At 35.1% G+C, this 22196-nt stretch overlaps 1 protein-coding gene across 4 annotated transcripts in view; it reads right to left on the minus strand.

The window, feature by feature from the left end:
* The window catches only part of MDGA2 (MAM domain containing glycosylphosphatidylinositol anchor 2), a 799761-nt gene that overhangs the window by 335138 nt on the left and 442427 nt on the right, over nucleotides 1-22196 (minus strand). The window contains exon 1 of one of the 4 annotated variants that reach the window (XM_073895163.1): nucleotides 7983-8009. The exons of the other annotated variants lie outside the window; for them this stretch is intronic. The gene's annotated coding sequence lies outside the window, so the exon portion shown is untranslated. Of the gene's footprint in view, nucleotides 1-7982; nucleotides 8010-22196 lie in introns of those variants that run through there. 4 annotated transcript variants of the gene reach the window in all.

The following is a 22196-nucleotide window of genomic DNA, read 5'->3' on the forward strand; positions in this document are numbered from 1 at the left end:
TATGTCATGGGGGAGAGGCACTTCTCATAATATTTTGATTCTTTTGTTTATCTGTGACATCAGCATAGTGCTTAAGATTTCAGAGTTCTCTTAAAGGATAGATTATGTTCTTATGATTAATTTTTTTGATTGAAGCCATTTTCATCATACAGTTTAGTCAAGTTTTCAAGTTATTTTGATACTGTAACTATTATGAACTGAATTGTGTTCTCCCAAAATTCATATGCTGAAGCCCTAATCTTCAACGTGACGGTAGTTGGATATAGGGCCTTTAAGGAAGTTATTAAGGTTAAATGAGGTCATAAGAGTGGGGCCCTAATCCAATAGGACTGTTGTCTCTGTAAGAAGAGGAAAGACTATTTGAGGACACAATGAGAAAGCAGCCATCAGCCATCTGCAGGCCAGGAAGAGAGACCCCACCAGAAAGCAACCTTGCCAGCAACTTGAATCTTAGAATTCCAGCCTCCAGAACTCTGAGATAATAAAATTCTATTGTTTAAGCCACCTAGTCTGGTATTCTGTTATGACAACCCAGGTAGACTAAGATAGTAACAAAAGATGTACACCTTAATGTAAAATCAAGAGAATGGTTTTAATCATAGAAGGTGTTTCCAATTAGTTTGAAAATGACACCAACACATTACAAGAACTAGAACTCATACAGGTTATGTATTCCTCAATGAAATTCAAAGAAAAGTCTGCACTTCTCAAAGAAGTCACACTGCTTTTTTTGGACATTTTTGTGAGCTATTTCATCTGATATTTAAATGTGGGTGAATGTTCCTCAGGTATGTGCTCACTCTTTACAGTATTTCAATTCAATTTAACTCATTCCATGACTTTAATTTTAATCTAAATGCTGATAACTTCTAATTCTTTATCTTCAGCTGATGTATCTCCAGAACTGAAATCCAGTTCAGCAAAATACTTGCTAGACGTATATCTTCTCCTGTTCTTTGAGCATCTGTACCTATATATGTGCAAAATTGGACTCATCTTCCCCCTTCACATGAGCTAATCCTTCTGTGTTTATCATTCCTGGGAATAGAATCATTATAGATCTAATTTATCACATTCAAGATATCTTCATCATCCTTGATCCACCTCTCTTCAACTGCTGAATTTAATAAATTTCTAAGCCCAGTAAGGCCTAAATGTATCTCAATTTTTATCTTATCAATCTCTACTGCACCCACCATATTTAGGCCAACATTATCTCTAACTTATGTCATAAATATCTCTCCTTCCAGTTTCACTCCTCATGTCCCCACCTCCATTTTCATATAGCAAGGGAGAGCTTTCTATATTCCAAATTGGACACTTACTTACAATAACTCCCTTTTGCCCCAAAATAATGCTTAACATTTTTTAAAAAGATTTTATTTATTTATTTGAGAGAGAGAGAGAGGGCAAGAGAGCACAAGCAGGGGTAGGGGCAGAGGGAGAGGCAGAAGCAGGCTCTCCGCTGAGCAGGGAGCCCGATGCGGGGCTAGATCCCAGGACCCTGGGGTCATGACGGGAGCCAAAGGCAGACGCTTAACAGACTGAGCCACTCAGGTGCCCCAGTATTTAAGTGTTTGGATGAGGTTTATAAAATGGGTCACAATCTACCCCAGATTAACTTTTTCTCTTCTCCCAATTCTTACTGTTCTTTTTAGGCATGCTCAAGTTTGTTTAAATAATTCTATTGTCTTAATAATAATTCTAGTGTCTTAAATGGGCAACAGTAATTACTACAGAAAACTTTGTAATAATAATAACTCATAGCATATTTATTGATCACCCTCTTTGGGCTAGTAATGCACCAAAAGCATATGTGCACAAGCATATCAGATCTCCAAAACATAATTTTGATACAGACAATATTATCATTGGAATTTACCAGAGTCTTCAAACTTAAATGACCTCTCCAAAGTAATTCAGCATTAGAATTCTAAGTCTACCAGACACTGAAGTATGAGGCAATACTGACTCCCATGCATTCTCCTGCCTCTATGCCTTGTATGGTTCCCTCTACTCACAAATCCCCATCCCCTTTTTGCATCCCTAACTATCACTTGATTTTTTTAAGGTCTCAGGCATCAATTCCATGAACAAACCTTCCAAGATAATGCCCCTCCCCAACAAATAATGATTTAAATTCCCTTTTTGATTTAGATTAAAGACACTATATTTATTGTACATTCATTATACATACCCTATAGAAATAAATTTTTAATTATATGCATATATATACAGGCATGTATATATATATATATAGATATGCATATATATTTATAAATGTGAAACCGAAACATTTATTAGATTTTAGAATTGCTTACTGTTGAAATTTCACCCTGTTTTAACATTGTTTATTTTGTTACTTTAAATTCTTCTGCTTCAATATTCCTTAATTAAAATGTATTAGTGGTCAATATTTCCTTGAAAGCTAGTCAAGAAGTCTTTATTCATGCATAATTACTTTGCAGATAATAGTAGGGAAAAACAATCAAACAGCTGCAAATTAGACCTCTATTGGGATATTTTAGAACATTTTTTGTCCATGTAGTTAATTAGAAATCAGCCCATATAATGGTATAAATTTGGGTTACTTTATTAAATAGTCATGTGGTGCAGATGCAACTCTTTATTCATTCCCTCTCTCTTTCTCTCTTTCCCTCTGCCTCTGCTTCCGCCTGTTCCTCTCCTTCTGTCCCTTCTTCTTTCTCCTTCCCTCCCTCCCTCTTTCACAAGTTCCAGCAATTTTTCTAATATATAAGACTAGCAAAATTTGCATTTTCAAAGGAAGTTTAGTTAATTAATATCAATACGAGCTTTGCAGAACAAAGATCATTCTATGACAGTATCCTCCTACTTCTTTAAAAATACCATTAATTAGACCAGACTCAAGGTAAAAGACATGTTTTATGAAAACTAGAGCATGATGTTCTCTGTTTAATTCTCCGTATTAACAACACTATATAAAAGTTTAAAATTATATCAATGGACCTGTAGCACGTAGAATATTGAACTGTAGAGTTTGAGGTATCTAAAACCCATGCATTATGAAAAGAACAGAGATATGGATTAATGTTTAATGTAGAAGGCTAAATATGTAGTCCAAAAGTTAGGTTTAGCCATTAAAATATAAAAATAGAACTGTTTTTAAAATACATTAAAAGAGTAAGTAAAACTAGAACAATCAAATATAAGGCAGGAAAAAATAAAATGAAGAAACTATAAAACAGAAATTAATGAATGATGTTAGAAATATGTCAAATATAAGTTAATCATACTAATGTAACTTGACAATAAAAGACAAGTATATACCTTTCAAAATTACCTAATGATACACTCTTTACAGAAGAGATACATAAACATGTTAACATAATGTTACAAAGTATTTGAGTAAAAAAGGTGAATGAGAAAAGATAAATATTAACCAGACTATGGCATCACTATTAATATCAGTAAAATAAGGCAAAAACATTAACAAAATGTGTCATTAATTTACAATACAGAATAATTTTTTCAGGAAAACAATGAAGATTTATATGCTAGTTAGTGTTCTTAAGCACATTACATTTATTATCCTAATCCACTAAAACACTCTATGATTTAGGTATTATTAATATTCCCATTTTGCAGATAATGAAGCTGAAGGAGAGAAAAGTTAAACTATGATTACACACCACTGGGTGATGGAGATTCTCTCTCTCTCTCTCTCTCTCAATATCTATCCAAAAGCATTGAAATCAGGATTTCAAAAAGATGTTAGCACTTCAATGTTTGGTGCACCATTATTCATAATGGCCAAGATATGGATACAACTTAAATTCCATCAGCAGATGAATAAAGAAAATATGGTACATTCATATAACTGAATATCATTCAGGCTTAAAAAAAGAAGAAAATCTTGCCATATGGGACAACATGGATGAACATTGAGGACATATGCTAATTGAAACAAGCCAGTCACAGAAGGACAAATACTGAAGAATTTCACTTATGTGGGGTTTGTAATATAATCAAATCATAGTATCAGAGAGTAGAATGGCAGTTGCCACAGCCTAAGGATAAGGGTAAGGAGGAAATCGTAGTTGCCAATCAAAGGGTATAAAGTTCAGTGCACCTGGGTGGCTCAGTCACTTAAGCATCTGACTTTCTTTTTTAAGATTTTATGTATTTATTTGAGAGAGAGAGAGAGAGAGAGCACAAACAGAGGGAGCTGCAGGCAGAGGGAGAAGCAGGCTCCCCACTGAGCAAGGAGCCCGATGCAGGGCTGGATTCCAGGACCCCGGGATCATGACCTGAGCTGAAGGCAGACACTTAACAGATTGAGCCGCCCAGGTGTCCCAAGCATCCAACTCTTGATCTCAGCTCAAGTCTTGATCTCAGGGTTGCGAGAGTTCAAGCCCTGCATTAAAAAAAGGGGGGGGGGTTGCATAAAGTCCCAGAGATATGCTATACAACATTGTCCTTACAGTTAACAATACTGTATTATACACTTAAAAATTAAGAGGCTAGATCTCATGTGAAGTGTTCTTACCACAATAAACTAAAATAAAAATAAGGCCTGTAATTCTCCTTGAAGCACTATGTATGAGCTTGTTCATGTTGGTCAGGATTATGTAAAGTGATGATTTTCATCTGGTTTAACTGGTCACACAACTTGACTAAGATACCATACACGTATCTTGGTTGGTTCATAATCTGAAGAAAAGTACATCTTATGCAACCAAGGAACTACCTTGGGGGGATGCCCTTGAATGTTTTTCATCTCTTTATGGTAGGCTGTGCATGCTTTATCCTATTGTGTCATATTTTCTACAATTATTAAAACATTGTAGAAACTTGAGTCCCTTTAATTATGTGACCTTAAACAATCACTACAAAATTTCACCTGACATCATACAAAATATAGATACTTAATACTAAAGCCCTAAAAACAAAAACCAAAATTTTAAAACCTTCAGAAAATATACAGAATGATATTTTATGAGGTCAGGATAGAGAAAAATATCTTTTAAGTGAGTATAAAATTCACAAACTCTAAAAAACGATTGGTCAAGTTAACTTTATGAAAAATATTTTAAATCTATAAATCTAAAGACAAGAAAGTAAAGGTCACAGACTGAGAAAAGATACTTGTATGGTATATAAAAATGAGTAATGTCAAGAGAATATTAGGTGCTTCTTGAACAACACAAACAGACTAAAAAAATAATTGGGAAATTGTAGGGAAGGCAGATTTACAGAAAAAGGAGGCCTGAATGTTAATAAATATGAAAAATATGTGTCCTTATAGTAATTAAAAATATCAAAAATTGTAAGATGTCATTTTGGGTTCTTTGATCTTTTGATTTGCAAAAAGAAGAAAATTGGCAAAAAAAAATTAGATCTTTCTGATTGGCAAAAATACCAACCGTTGATAAAGACATGGGAAACAAAAACTCTAATAGACTTCTTATCAGAGTAAAATTCGACACAACCACTTTGAAGAGCATTTTGGCAACATTGAATAAAACTGAAGAAGGACTTCAAGAGTGAATCCAAGTAATTCTGCTCCCAAATGAATACACTAAGAAAAATATTACAGATGTACACACAGACATGTACATATAGATTCCATTATTTCCTAGTAGAAAATTAGGTAAAAGTTTTAGCATCATTATTCATTTGCTAGACTATTAGATTGCTGTTCAATGAATGAGCTAAATCTTCATGTATTAATTTGGACAACTCCAAAAAGTTTATGTGGAATAAAAAAAAATAAAGTTGCAAAAGGATATATGTAGTTTCATAATATTTCTCTATTAAAATACAAAAATACCATATATGATTGTGCACAAAAAAACATGCAACACATCCATCAAAACATGGATAACAAAAATGAAATTGTAGTCTCATTGATAGTCTGTCAAATGCCATTTGACCAATGCAATAAATTTTAATAAAATTGTTTAATTATAATTATTAATTAGAAATTTAATTCTAATATCACTAGGTATCGGTATTGATATCCAAGAGGGGTGGAGAATGGATTTTTACAGAAATATAACTATTTGCTTTAAAACCAATATATAAACTACTTTCAAATAATTGGAAAAATCACACATTCTTGACTTCTAACTAATAATAAAAGCTAACATTTATAGGATGCTTACTATAGGCTAATTACTTTTCTACAAGCTTTAAAATACTAACTCACTTAATACTGAGACAAATGCTATGAGGCACATGAGGATTGTAAGTGAGGGAACAGCCCTGGAGTATTTAGGAAATTTCTCCAGGTTGCAGAACTATTAAGTGACTGAGCTGATTTTCAAATCCAGACAGTCTAGTTCATGCTATTAACCACATACTCTCCTGAATTTCAATGTGCCTTAAACACAAGTTGACTTTTAATTGTCATTGGGACCTCTAGTCACTCAATAACTCAGAATTCATAATTCAACAAATGGATATCAATCTTCTCAAAAAGCAATGTATCTACTGGATAGCTTGGATTTTCTCAGATTATTATGTATTGTTGATTATCATTATTACTGCCTTCTTTGGTTAATTTGTTCTCTTGTTTTGCTATGAGTTTATAATCATTTGTTTTATCTCACTCTGGATGTGGCTATGTTTCTCTGATGAGGCTGGGCCAATATCCCCATTTATTTCTGCTGCCAATAACGAAGAGTTAGAAAGATCCTATTTACGCGTGTTATTATTTTCAATGTAAATAGTTAGCCACAGCTGCTGCAATTTTCCCAATTGTAAGACAGAAAAATAAGGCAGGGAGAGGAGGGTACAAACACATCTTTCAACTCTCCAGGCATTCAAAATAAAATACAAAAAAAAGACCAAGTAAGAATAATTTGCTTCCAGGGCAACAAACTTCAAATTGAATGGACCTATATAAAGCCCATCAATATCTAACATATACAATAAGCATAATCATAAGACAGGCTTGTAATTAGTAATTTTTAAGAGCTTACCCTTGCAGGTGATTTTTTAGAAATGTTCTGTTTCATTACTCTGCATAACCAGTTGGTAGACTAAAGAACTATTAATAAGGTATCAGATAACATAATTTCTTCAGTCAAACTAATAAAAAACTTCTTCATATACATTTTAAACAAGTAACAGAATAATCCTGCATGACTTAAAAATCTTTTGAGTGAAAATATGTATGATTAAAAATGCTGTTCTCCAACTTAAGACTTGTGAGATGAATGCATGGTAATGTATGACTTTTGCTCATCCATTTTCACTGTGTATAATATTTAATTTTATGAGTATATCACAATTTCTATGTCACTTCTATTATTAATGGGTACAAAGATGCTTCCTTTTTTTTCTCATTTTGCTGTTATGAATAATACTCTGTCCAACAACTTTTAACATATATTCTTTGGGGGAGCATATGAATGTACAGAATAGAGGTACCATTCATATGAGGTTTTAAATCAAGCAAAATGATAATATATTATTAAAAATGCATATCTATATATAGTAAAAATATAAATAAGTATATTGAAAATTAAAACACCAAAGTCAAAATAAAATAAAATAATAAAACACCAAAGTCAGGGCAGCAATTATCCCCAGGAAAGAAAGGTTCAGAGGGGGATTTGAACTACGCTGGCCTTGTTTGGTTAGTAAAGCAGGATATAGTTAAGTGTGTACTTGTTCTCCTATATCTCTGCATTTTTTATATTCCCAAATACTCCCATCAAATTACAAAAAGTTGATCCCTTAGGTGAAAATTTAAAGGTAAAAATAATCTGAAGAACAAAATTGTTTTCCTGCTTGAGATTTTATAAAAACAACTTCGTAAACTGTCAGTTCTTTTTTTCAATAAAGCCGTTGGTAAATAGCTTCTAAAAATGACCCTCCAGGGTTCCCTCCTTCTGGTGTGAATGTCCTCATGTAAACTTCTCCCTTTGAGTTTGGGCTAGACCTAACGACTCACTTCTAACAAACAGAATATAGCATAAGTAATAGGATTTCACCTCCAAAATTATGTTGCAAGGATTCCGTGGCTTCTTGGGTGCTCACTCTTGTTCTCTTGCTTGCTTGCTCTAAGGGAAGCTGGTTATCGTGTTGTAAGCTGTCATGTGGCAAGGGACTTTTGTCTCTAGGGACTAGCCAGTGCGGATGTGAAGCTTGCCAGTCATCGTGACTCAGCTTCAAAGAGAATCTTCCCGCAGTCACACCTGGAGATGACTGCAGTCCTGACTGACTACTTGGTGACAACCAGAGACCCTGAGCATGATGACCTAGCTGAACCATGATGCGATTCCTGACAAGCATAAACTGTGAAACAATAAATGTTATTTTAAGCCTCTAGGTTTGGGGGTAATTTATTATTCAGTAATAAACAACACCTTATTCTTAGGAAAAGAACATAAACTAGACTATGAAATTTAAAAATATTTCTATCAGTACAGTTAAAAAGAATAAAAATGAAATATTCTTGATATATTAAAAAAAGATGATTGGCAGAGATAATTTCTAGCATGACAGAGCAAGGAGATCAACAAGTCCTCAAATCCTCTCCCCAGAAGGCAACCAACGTTCCAAAACTCCAATTCCAAAACGAATCTAGGCTATACCACAAACTGAGAAACACTTATTCACAAAAATTACTGAACTTCAGATAAGAATAGCATAAATCTGTGGTGTTAGTATTTGTGGGACCTCTCCTACCCCAACCAGGCTCTATCTTCATGGAAGTCTAAGTAAGCCTTAGACACACATTGTACAGCTCTTGCTGTAGAGACAGCACACTTGACTGACATGTTTTCACTAAAAGGCAAGTACACGGGAGGGCCCGCACCCCTGATCTTACTCTGTCCTCCTGTGGCACACATTCTCTGTCTCTCTGTCTCCTTCTCCCTCTGTCTCTGTCTCTCTCACACACAAACACACACACATACACAAACACACACTCACAAGTACACATTAAAATTTATCAACAGTTGATTATCAGTTGCTGCTACTGATAACCCCTCAAGGAACAGGGGCAATTTAAAGCCATCATACTGCTCCTTTGTAAAAATATCCCCCCCACCCCCCACCAAGAATGACTGACAAGAAAGTATTGGGCAATACCGCCCCCAGAGTCATGGAATATAACTGGCTCAACTACCTCTCCTATGGCTGTCCAGAATCACAAGAATAGGCAAAAATATTATTTCTGGCAACCACAGCTGCTAACATTGAGCCAGCTGTCATTTCTATTCTTCCCAGTATAACATAAAGAGAGTCTGAATCCACCCACTTTTCCTCCTCCCAATCACCTCTTTAACAAAAACGCCCATCACTGATTTGCAGGTTTAATCATGACTGAAAACATGCCCGTGCCATTGGGCAAACAAGCATCATTTAATGTTAAGCCCAGAATGATTTCCTAAATCATAAAAACAGCTACTGCATTTCAATTTATATTTAAACCCTTAATGTGAGAGGCAGAGCTCTGACACATGGCTCTTGAAGAGTTACAGACTTAAGCTTTCCATCACCATGTCAGGTAGGAGATAGACTTAGTATGTCTGGAATAATTTCTGGTGGTCTTTCTCACTGATAGGGTGATAATTAACACCTATAACCCACCTCAGTGTAGCAAGGCAAAGAAATGATGAGGCTGCACTCTAATACTCTAGTAAAATGTCACTCTTTCGATTACTTCTCCAGGATTTCTTTTTTCTGCCAACTCCCATTGTTTCTCTCATTTATCTGTTGTTTTGCTGTAGGGTAGTGGCAACATCTTACAGTAGTGCTTGGGTTTCTGGCTTCTGTATTTACTAGGGCCCTGATAAAGTCAAACCAGTTTGACCTATCACAACATCCAAAATGAGGCTAGAGTTGATTCTGTGCAAATTGAAATGCACAGCATCTTCTTTTTGTTTCCACGTAATGTCTGGAAATGACCACTTTGCTGATCTAGGAGTCGGAACCTAATGACCCTTTGCAACACTGCTGTGGCAAAATAGCATGAATGCGTAATGAGTCTCACTGACAGCAATATACATAGCCTCCCAGGACAAAGAGCCCAGTCCAAATCAATTACATGGGTGGGAAGGCCTGCCTGTCCCTCTGGGCTGAAATATTAGGCAGTCGAGACATGTTGTACTGTATTAACACATCTGTTTTCAAGGCGTGTGTTCTTTGGAATTTTTCTCATACTCTCCAGTGGAAAAACATAAATATCAGCAAATTCAATACATTGCTTTACAGATCAACTTGAATGTAAGGTCAAAGTTCTCAGAAATGACATAATCCTTAAAATATTATCTTTGGTTATATAAAAAAATGAATGCATCTCTATGCAATAACCATATCTGTGTGACATCATGTAACATTCAGTCTTGTAATGTTCAGAAGATCATGATGGCATATAAACTGTTGAGGATTCTTCTTTCCTTCCCCCCCTTAACGAAAAGAATTTATTAACAGAAATCTTTCCAGTGGCGGAGGGAGGGGGGGATGGCTGAGTACAGAACTCTCTAAACCAATTTTCTCTCCACATTCACAGTACAATACAGCTATGACTCGCTGGAGTAATATAGTGGAAAATCTGATGTAGGAGTCTTGTATGTATACTGGAGTTTTAAATCTTATTGGACTACCTTGTTTGAAACAATATAGGTTAGGGGGTCAGTGAGTATAGTAGTTTTTTCCCCTTTACAACTTCAGCTTTTAAAGAGGCCCTCATTCACATAACTGTTTTAAAATGCAGCAGGTTGACACTTGCCCTAAAAGCTGTAGTATTAGATTTAGGGAAGGTGGATAGTTTTCCACTGACATGTTACATTTTTTTTTTAAGTTTAAAATTATTTATAGTATCTGCACCTGAATTATTTGTAGTATCTGGATTTAGCTAATGCATTTAGCTAATTTAACTTTCTGTTTATGCATATGTATGTGTGTGTGTGTACATGTTTCCCCCCAGGACTTGAATGTTACGTATATTAGCACTTCACAAATTTGAAAACAATATGAAGACCCTAAAAACCTACCATAATATTCCTTCTTATATTTCTTTTATGAAAGTATTTTTAATTTATTTTTTAACATTTTTATAAAAAGATTTTATTTATTTGAGAGACAGCACATGCTCTAGCACATGAGTGGGGTGTTCGGGGTGTGTGTGTGCGGGGGGGGAGGACGTGCAGGGGTGAGGGGCAGAGGGAGAGGGAGAAGCAGACCCACCTGCTGAGCAGGGAGCCCACCGCATGGGTCTTGATCCCAGGACTCTGAGATCATGACCTGAGCCAAAAGCAGACACTTAACCAAGTCACCCATGTGCCCCTTTTATGAAAGTATTTTAAAGTATCCTTTACCGATCTCTCAAAAGATAAACTAGTACCATTTATGTCATTTCAAGAGAACGAGAAATGCTTTCTATATACATAAAATCATTAGTTTCTGATCTTAAAAAATTTTGAGAAAATGCTAGAAACTTTATCCACTAATTCTAATTACAGTATCCATTATTAGAAAAGGTTATCTTTGGGCCATCTTTATCTTTTCAGAAGTTTTGGTTGTCATATCTGTAATTTAACATCTTCATTTGATTAAGGTGTCTACTAACTGCTTCTATTTCATCCAAAACTCTCACTAGAAAATGACTCTATGCCCACAAAAACAAGAGATTACCAAACTAAGAATAACCATGTTTTCTGAATTTTCTCACTAATAATGAGTTGCTACTTCTCTACTTGTTCTCTCATCTGCTGGTCAACTTTTGTAATTAATGAATACACCTTGGTTAAACGGTAAATCTGATGTACTGCAGCCAGAAATATTTAGCAATGTCACATATGCAATTAGCGTTCCTTCTCAAAGTCAGAATATAGTAAAAAACCTACTTGCAGTGCACATGGTGAGTGAACAGGAGAGCAGAGAAACCTAGATTCTAATCAAAGGTACAGAATACTACAGTTCAGAGAAATGAAAATGTACACTCTAGATAATGAGTAAATGACTGCCTGCATCTTACTGAGCATCTCAGAGAAAGCAACCGCTGTAGCTCTGCAATAAATGAGGGGTCGTCATCTAAAATGTAAACTGCACAAATGCGGATATCGAGAACTTTTCAAAAATAGTAGTTAATAATAATAATAATAAGGCAAGGCAATGCCAGCACAGATAAGTATAAGATGCATGAAGAGAAATTTGGGTCAGAACAGAAGAGAAACACTTACTTGGCTAATTCTTTGGGAAAGGGTATAAAAATTAATATTAGTAGATCTCCAGTATATATTGTTCAGAGTTCACTGTATAAAACTATGCTTATTCTAGCTGTTACAACCATGTGTATACTAATTATTTCAAAAGATATATTAAATTATTTTCAGTTAGCTATTAACTGTTTCAGTTAAAGAATCCAACCATGTATTATTGACTTTAAGCAATGGTGTCCTCCAACTAGCCACCTGCAAAAACAGATTGATAATCACTGCTGCAGACAAACACTTTCCCCTGGACTCACCAGCAGACCTGTGGGTTTGAACATAGGTGCCATCAATGTTTATTTACACTTCAATCTCCTGTTAGGTCTCTCTGAAGCCTATCTTCACATTGCTTAAAAATCCCAACTTTAAGGGGGCACCTGGGTAGCTCAGTCAGTTAAATGTCTGACTCTTGGTTTTGGCTCAGGACATAATCTCAGGCTTACGGGATCAAGCCCTGCATCGGGCTCCACGCTCAGCTTGGAATCTGCTTGGGATTTTCTCTCCCTCTCTCCTTCAGCTCCTCCCCCTGTCCTCTGGTGCTCTTTCTCTCTCTCTCTTTCTCTCTCTTAAATAAATAAATAAAATCTTTAAAAAAATCCCAACTTCAGGGACTGTTATGGTTCTTAAATTATTTGGTGACATTCTTAATCATACTTCAAGCCTTAGCTCAAGTATTATCCTTCTTAGAAAGGTCCCCAGGCATCTCTGACAGAGTTAAATTTCAGCACTAATGTACACTTGCTTATATTCTGTTATAACCAGAATGGTGGCAGTAGCCATTAGAGTAGCAACAGCTAAAATAGATAATATTATTGGACACTTAATATAACTTCTTATATTATCATACTGATTCTAACTTGTAACCAAACCATTCTGTTGGTAAGTACCATACCACTAACAAATATTTTAATATCTGATATTTTAATTATCATCCTATAGCTGGTGAGGGTGAAATTAAAACTTGAACCCATCTGTCTAGAGTCAGAGATCTTACCCATGTGATGCATATTCTTCCTCATTATTCTGAACCTTTTTCAGCATCCCATCAGCTTTCTGAGAGTGGAGAATATGTCTCCCTGCTCATCTTTGATCTCTCAATGTGTAAGGGAAAATGAAAAAGTGGTAGTTATCATGGTACCTTTTTCATAGGGAACTGTATTAAATGAGATAATGCATGTGAAGGGCTTACTTAGGATATTAGATCTCCAATATAAGCATATGGAAAGCTACTGGTAAGTGCCACGAAACAATGAATAAAAGAATGATTTAATGTGTCCAGTGTTCACAGCATAGCTAGAGCTCAGATAATGATAAAACTGCATACCCTTCTTTTGGTGCATCTTGGTGGCTCCTTCAGAGAGCCCCTGAAAAATGACATTTTAATACTGTATCACATTTTTTTTATAAAATTACTTTAAATATACTACAAAAATAAGAGACTACAGTAAGGAGATACTCTAAATAGTAGACTTCCATTAATTTAGTCTTGGGGTGTATTTATCTTGGGGTATATTTATCAAATGGTCATTTTAGGTGCAATACTTTGCTCATTAGTCACTGACATAAAGATCAGAAAAACCTAAGTTTTTTTGAGAATAAGTAACTTAACAATCCCTTGCCCAGTACTGTACCTCACTGGAATGTACATGAAATTTTTCTAGATAATTATCATATTTGTGTTTGCATTTTACTACATGGTATCCTGGAAAACAAAATTATATTTTGGTAATAGAGTCAAAATTTAACTGAAAGAGAAACTCTAGACACAATGCTTTTAAATATTTTGAGGTGTAAATAAACACTGATTTAATAAAATAACAGATTCAGAAGGTCCAGCTTCAAGTTCATTCAGAAGAATGTGGATTATTAATTTTCCATTTTTCTTTGGCTGAATAACCAGAAATAAAGGATCTTAACAAAAAGTGTTTTCAAATTAGCTTTCCTTTATATGTATATATTGCATACATAAAATGTATTCAGTTGTTTTTTGATGAGGAATTTCAGTTAATTTATCCAATTTGTTGGGTTTTTTTTGCCTTTTTACAGTATTCAGGCATGAAAGTTTCTGTGTCTTTTAAAATTACTTACCTTGGGATCATCCCTTTTGTCTAAGAGGGAGTACTAAAGAATTCTCATTGGACTAGGTTAACTGGCCCCTTAAAGCCTTCTCTGGGAAGCAGTTTCAAAATAAGCAGTTGGGTATGATGAAATAAAGCAATTAGCTCATACTAAAACCAAGAAACCACACACACACACACACACACACACACACACACACACACACACACACACCCTATGGTATTGAAGGTTCAGATAAAGGGACAACACATCGATAAAGATGGTTTTAAGTTGCACTAGGATTGCAATTAGGTAATTAGATGGATCTCTGTCTCTCTGTCTCTCTTTGCAACAACTGTACAAGATTATAACCATTATTCTTTTTTTAGCAATGAAAGACCCAAGTTTAAAGACACTTTCCCACAGCCACTTAGCTATTAAACATTGAGACAGGACCAACGAATGCATTGCTTGCGTTTTGTTACAACATATCACTTTCTTACTTATTTTATGTATTCTGGAATGATTATGATATGAATGTGTTTGATAGAAGACACCAGCTCTCACTTTTTCTCTCCTGTGCATTAAAGTACAATTCCTACATTTCAGCACAGATTTCAGTATATTGGTTAAACAAAGATAGTACGCATTCTATTTAAAACCAGTAGGGTGAAAATGTTCATTCTTTCAACTTCAAAGTGCACTCTTTTCATGCACACATTACTTATAATTTGAGTTTCAATGATTGTATTTAATTCTTCAAATTTCCATCAATGTTGGCAGTAGTTTTTACATTTATTGAACTACCTTGAAAAGCATCCTCTTTCAACAAAATTATGGCCTAAGAGTCCAAAGATAATAATATTACCATTTAACTAGGGAATAGAGGAAATATTCTTATGCTCCCCTAGGAACGTATTTAAAAGTTTTTAATTAATTTAAAATTTCAGTCTTTGCAAATACCTAGTACCAAAATGTGAAGACATTAAGGCCCAGAATCTATATTACGTCTCACTGCAGGGTGTGTTTGATAAACTGTTTATCGTGCCACGTGAAAATGATTAACAGGAACTTTTATCTACAAAGTTTAACTATCCTCATATTAAGGCATCATTTAATATTCAGATGAGGAAATAAACTGATGATTTAAAAAAATTAAAAATATTTAAGAATGAGAAGTTCTAACAGTTCATTGACTTTGGTTATATATCTCAGGAATTTAAAATGCTATTGCAACAAGGATTCAAAGCTTGATTTAGTCTATAACTGACAACTGGAGTCAAGAAGACAGCTAAGGAACTTTTAAATAAACTGTATATTCTCTTCAATCTGTGGATGACATCTTAAATGCATGAGACCTACCAAAAATAGCTATAGGCAGTTATCTAAAAATTATGCCTACCAAAAGAAAATAATAAATTAAAAATTGCATTTAAAATAAAATTAAAACCTATACAAACAGAAAAATCAGCAAATTATGGATTATTGAGCATTCTGTATCAAGACTAATATTAATTTAATGACAGTTTCTTCTTATATATCATATTTGGGGGACATTCCAGACATTCAGACTTTATAACTACAACTAGTTTATAATCGTTTTATATTTATAGTAATATAATGATATATATGACACAAGTTAAATATTATGCTTATAAAGAAGAATTTTAAAAATAAGATCTTTATAGAATGATTTTGTGAGCCATTTAATTTCTAAGACTATTGTATTCATAAAAAGAAAATATGTTCTGCTTTTCATTAATCCTTTTTAGGGAAGGATTACTAAACTAATTTTCCCTTGAGTTTAGAAATTTATGTAAAACACTAAGCACGTCATGTGAAACATTCACTATTCATTAAGTATAAGAAACATGTAGTAAGTAGTTGTAGCACTAATAGTATAATAGTAGTATAAGCAGAAACAGCAATAAGAGTAGTTTTTTTTTTAATCTACTCAACCCAGAGAGAGATAACCCTATCTTAATACTATAGCATAGCATTAACTGATCACCTACTATATCTTAACATATCAGGTCAAGATTTGATTTGCATTTTGTTATTTAATCCTCACAAGAAACTTGAGATACAGAAATCATTATTTCCATTTATTTTGTAAGAGAACTGGTGTTCAGAGGGCTATATAAGAACAGTTTCTCCCCTCACTGCATTCTCAACTTGCTGATAATGTTTCAGATCCATTTGCTAATAGAGAGATGAATTTGTTATTCAGAGCTTTAGAAGACCAAAATGTATAAGAAATTAATTTGTCATTGCAAAATCTGGATTATCAATAATAAAAAGTGTTCTTCAATAAATGTAAAATATAAAACCATACTATGGACCTCAGTAATATAAAAATGCAAGTAATATTTATAATATTAAAACTAGTTCTAATATGTAGATGAGAAAAGTGAAGGGTAAAGGAGACAGGAAATTAAAAAAATAAGCAAATAAAAAAAGAGTGAGAGCAGATACTATGAAAAGTGAAGAAATAGAACAGATGTTTAGTATATCTCTATAATATATAACATGATATATTATATTATTAATATATTTACTTATAATTATAAAATATAAAAATTATTAAAATATTTCTTATATGTTACATATGTGTGTAGATATATATACATATTTCTATATATAATATGTATAGAATATGTACAGGCAAGGAATGGAAAGGAAGAAGAAAGAATATGAATGGTAGAGAGTACCTTATCCCAAAAATATCACCAATTGTCACCACATAGGTATTTTAAATTTATTTTTTTCTAAAGTAAAAAAAATCAATTACAAAAATTAATACAGCAAAACATAATTAGAAATACTTGTTGAAAATATAAAAGCACACCTAATTAAACAATTGAAAAGGATACTGTATTTCTAAAACTTTTATAGAATTGTTTATTGAAAGTACTAAAGTAATAATACCATAATTCATGTACCAGACTGGTTTTTAATTTCTCATATATGCAGTCTCTCCTCTCTTCCTATTTTTGCTACATCATCTGCTAACCTGTCCACTCCATCAACTTCTCCAGGAACTTTTTTCCACCTAGTATACAGCCTCACCTTCCACCACGACTCCTGCCATCCAAGTCAATGCTTTCAATATCCACATCAGTTCTGTATCCACCTTCACTAGCTCGATATTCCCCAATTACCCTTACTGAAAGCATGATAACTTTCACTCCAGCTCAGCCACCCTCTCACCAGATTATTACCTAGATCATCAAATCCCACAGAGGCATTCAACTCTGTCATTGTAAACACGGATGTTTCCTTTCTACATTGGCTTCCTATTCTTTTCTCTCCCTGTTGCCTGTGCACCTTCAGGTTAAACTAACTCAGCCTTTCGTGCTGCTTCACAAGCCTCTCCTCCAAATAATGAAATTTCCCGTTCCTCACAACTGCTCCGAATATGCAGAATTTTCTTCAGACCTCTAACCCAGCCTCTGCCCACATTCGCAGCAAATGTTACCTTATATTTTAGTCAACCCAAACGGTCAACAGATATGCACTCCTTCAGCTTCCCAGCCGCTGCCAGCCTACTTTATCTGTATCTTTTTCTATCTCCTTCTTGCCTGCCTTGGGACTACAAAGCAAGAAAGTTAGTTTTTCCTCAAATTATCTGAGCTTTTGATTGTATCCCCTCAGAAGCTCAATTTCAACAAATACCCCTGCTGTCTTGCATCATTTGTCTTTCCTTGTATTCAGTTTCCGTATCTGTGAGATGGAACGTGTACACAGGTAATGAATGTAACACATGTGAAGTACTTGACATAGCGTACGGTATATACAAAGTGCTATGAAATGCTATATTTTATTATTGTTAGTTAAGCAGTTGTATTAATAGTGATACAATTATTTTTATATGCCTGGTGTAGTCTTTTTACCTACACATAAATAAAAGCGATAGGATACATCCCACCACCTCTTCTTCTCCTGCCCACATTCTCTTCTAGACATCCTTTATTGAGTTCCTAACATGTCAATCACCATTCTAAACTTTTATAGCTGTAAGAATTAAATAACAAAATCCTTACCATGGCTTAACACTTTGCCAAGTGAATAGTAGACAGTTGATTAATGTTAAGAAATGTAGTTATGATCATTAGATAATGACAGCACCTATAAGGATTAGATATCTGTTAGATATCACCATTAGTCCTTTAGAAAGGAGCTAAGCAAGTTGCCCAGGGCCATAAAGTTAGTAATGGTGGAGATGGACCCTTGTGATTAGATTAACTCATTGACTCTATTTCACTTAATCCCTACCCTTGGAGGAAGTATGCTAACTTCCTGATTTTTTTTTTCAATTATCTCATTTCAGGCTTCCATCCCTATAAAATTTACAATTCTGACAATGATGACCATCATTTTTGAAACTACTCCATATTCTCCCATATCCCTAGCATACCACCTGTCAGTAGCAGTCAGGAGATGACCTTCCTGAACTCTGACTTGTGTCAGCCATTGACCCAGAAACTTTACATGCTTCACCTAATCTTATCCTTACAACCACTGTATAATTCCGGTATTATTATCATCTCCATTTTTTTTAAAGATTTTATTTATTTATTTGAGAGAGAGAATGAGATAGAGAGAGAGAGCATGAGAGGGGAGAGGGTCAGAGAGAGAAGCAGACTCCCCGCCGAGCAGGGAGCCCGATGCGGGACCCGATCCCGGGACTCCAGGATCATGACCTGAGCCGAAGGCAGTTGCTTAACCAACTGAACCACCCAGGCACCCTCCATTTTTTTTAAATGAGTAAAATTAGCTGTGTGAGGTTCAGAGAGTAAAAATGTATGGATTATATGGTTATAGAAATTATAGAATAGACCAGGTATGGATCCAGGATTGGAACCCAGTAGCTTGGCTCACTGTGTGTACTCATAAGGATGACACCTTATTGACCTTAGTGTCCAGATTAGTGGCATATAACTGATGCCCAATACACGGTGGTTGAACAAATGCTTGTGCCACAATTAGTATAACAACAAATAATTAAAAACAAAGTTGGAGGGGGGCGCCTGAGTGGTTCAGCCGGTTAAGCATCTGCCTTCAGCTCATGTCATGATCTTAGGGTCCCGGGATTGAGTCCTAAATTGGGTTCCCCACTCAGCAGGGAGTCTGCTTGTCTCTCTCCCTCTGCCTCTCCCCTTCGCTCATTCTCGCGCTGTCTCAAATAAATAAAATCTTAAAGTTAAGATAAATCTTTGAAATACTGGAAAACAACTTTTCTTTCTAGTTCTGGTATGTTAAATACCTGAAAAGAGTTCTCAGTTGTCATGTGTGATTTAAAGCTGAAGCTTTGCCTTTATAGTCTTAATATATACCTACACCTATTTTAAAAAGGTGTAAGCAAACAGACTCAATCATGGATACTGCCTAGGCACTGTGTAGTTCCAGAGATCCACATACTTCTTATGTAACTTTAATGAGGTAGAGACATTTTATTCATCTAATATCCGAGAACAGTTCCCCCAAGAAGATTGAACACATTTGTAAGCGTTCACGGGAAGGTGAAACTGGAAGGGCCAGAGGGGGTTCCTATTAAGCTTCAGAGGACGGTGATGTTATTTTTCATGATAGAGGACTTGGTGGCACATGGGAGAGACACTGTTGTACTGTTCCTGAAAGGAAGAAGGAGAGGGAGGAATGTAGAGAAGGCACCAGAAAGATACAGAACGTCTGGATGCCCCAAGGGGGCACAAGAAACTAAGATCAGTGATTCCACTGGGTCCAGGTAAGGCTGTTTGTATTGCTGGATCAAATCAGCCTTCGTCACATCTGGACAAGTTTCAATAAGGTCTACTGTGCTCATGGAGTGTTGGTGACTGCAGAGTTTTGCATGAAATCAACAGACCACTATTCCTAATTAAGCAAAACAGGATTGCACAATGACAGAGACAGAAAAGGAGAAGCCCAGGGAGCAGAGAGCTTTATAAACCAAAGCAATTTTCAAAAATTCTGAGGGAGAGCTTTGGATGTTAAGAGAGTATGAAAATGGCATGACGTTGAGGCATATGCCTCGTTTTGAATCAAGAGCAATGTCTTAGACTTGGACCAAGGACCTGTAATTTTTTAAGTGTCCACAAGAGATTACTATATATAACCACAGATAAGAACTGCACTGTGGCTTTAGGGCTGTGAGAAAGAAGGGTCTGCAACACTTCCTGAGGACACACTCTGGTTGCAAAGGAGCAGATAAATATATTGGGGGCTTTTAAGCAAGGTTACAGAGAGGGTGAGTCCTGAGAGGTGTCAACAGGAAAAATTAGAGTTGGCACAGTCCAATATATAGAAAAGAAAAGTATGGGGGTATTTTAATTTAATTTTATTTTTTTAAAGATTTTATTTATTTATTTGACAGAGAGACACAGCGAGAGAGGGAACACAAGCAGAGGGAGCGGGAGAGGGAGAAGCAGGCTTTCTGCTGAGCAGGGAGCCCGATGTGGGACTCGATCCCAGGACCCTGGGATCATGACCTGAGCCGAAGGCAGACGCTTAACGACTGAGGCATCCAGGCGCCTATGGGGATACTTTTTAAAAAAAGAGAGAATTAGAAATGAGTAAATACATGGTAAACATCTACAAAGGACTATACAATCTTTATTGAAAAGCTTACTTATTAATAACTTTTTATGCATATTGATTGTGGTCATTCTGCCTTACTTTTTCTAGCAGTTGTAGTCAGAATTACCAATTACAGTGATTCATTCCTATTTTAGCACAACACCTCATGCTTACCTTGCAAGAAGTGTATAGAAGACAAAGCTAAATGGTTATGAGTGAGGAGTGAGAAAATTCAGCAGCAACAATGGGCTAAAATTGACATTCATTAAAAAGTTATACAAAGGATGTGTGGTGTGTGTCTACATGGTCTTCAAATAAAAGTGGGAAAGGAAATCATGAAACAGAAAAAGAAAACAACTAAACTAGATCTTCTCAGGTACTCACTGACATACCATGTAATAATATCACTTCATTTCACGTAGGTTTAGCATTCTCTTCCAAACTGCACTGAACACTATATTTGTGTTCTTTTAAATATACTCTCTTGTTCTTCTCTCCAATTCCTGTTAGTTGCAACACCCTCTCCATACTGTAAAGAGTAGAACAAGCTTATTGACAATAGTTCAAACAGCTCAGGCCCGCTGTGTTTTGCTGAGTTTGTGAAAAATAACATGCTAATGAGGAAAATTTCCCAGTTTCTTTACTACCAACATTATTTGACTCCAAGACAATTTCATTGTGATACCATGGGCACACAATTAAAAGATCTCATTTCTAATTTCTACTATGCCACCAATATACTGTGAAGACTTAAATAAGCTATTTAAAATAGGAGAGACCCAAGTCACAAGGATAAAAAAAAAAAAGCTTCTGTCTTAATGCTTTCTCTCTTCATTGTTCACATTTCTACCAGACTTTTTTTCACATAATAAAGTGCATATATATATATATATATCCTTGTTTAGCAATTCTACCACACTCCTCATTTTCCACACAATGATATACAAACTATTTACCTTGGCATTCCAGGACACTGCCTAAATATTCAGAGAACATTTGCCCTGTAACCCTTACCAAAATCAGTCTCTCCTGGCAATGAACTAGAACCACGCTCCCCTAAGAATATCATACATAATTCCATACCCACACCTAACCAGTCCCACTCTCCCAATCAGAAATATTCTCCCTCTCTCATCTTGACTGGTCTGAGTCTACTCTTTCTTTATAGCTTCAAGCCATCCCTCCAATCATACCAATCTTTAGAGATTCTTTAGTCCCCTTAACTTCTATAATACACTTTTGTATTTATGGTTTTACATTTTACATCTATTCTTACTTCCAAAAGAGGCTATAACTTATTAATGGGCAGATAATATGCTTTATATATTTTAAATATTCCCAAGCCAACGAGGT

Source organism: Callorhinus ursinus, unplaced genomic scaffold (genome assembly GCF_003265705.2).
Source record: "Callorhinus ursinus isolate GAN/ISIS: 27379988/994484 unplaced genomic scaffold, GSC_fseal_2.0 scaffold8, whole genome shotgun sequence".
In the NCBI taxonomy this organism is placed as follows: domain Eukaryota; kingdom Metazoa; phylum Chordata; class Mammalia; order Carnivora; family Otariidae; genus Callorhinus; species Callorhinus ursinus.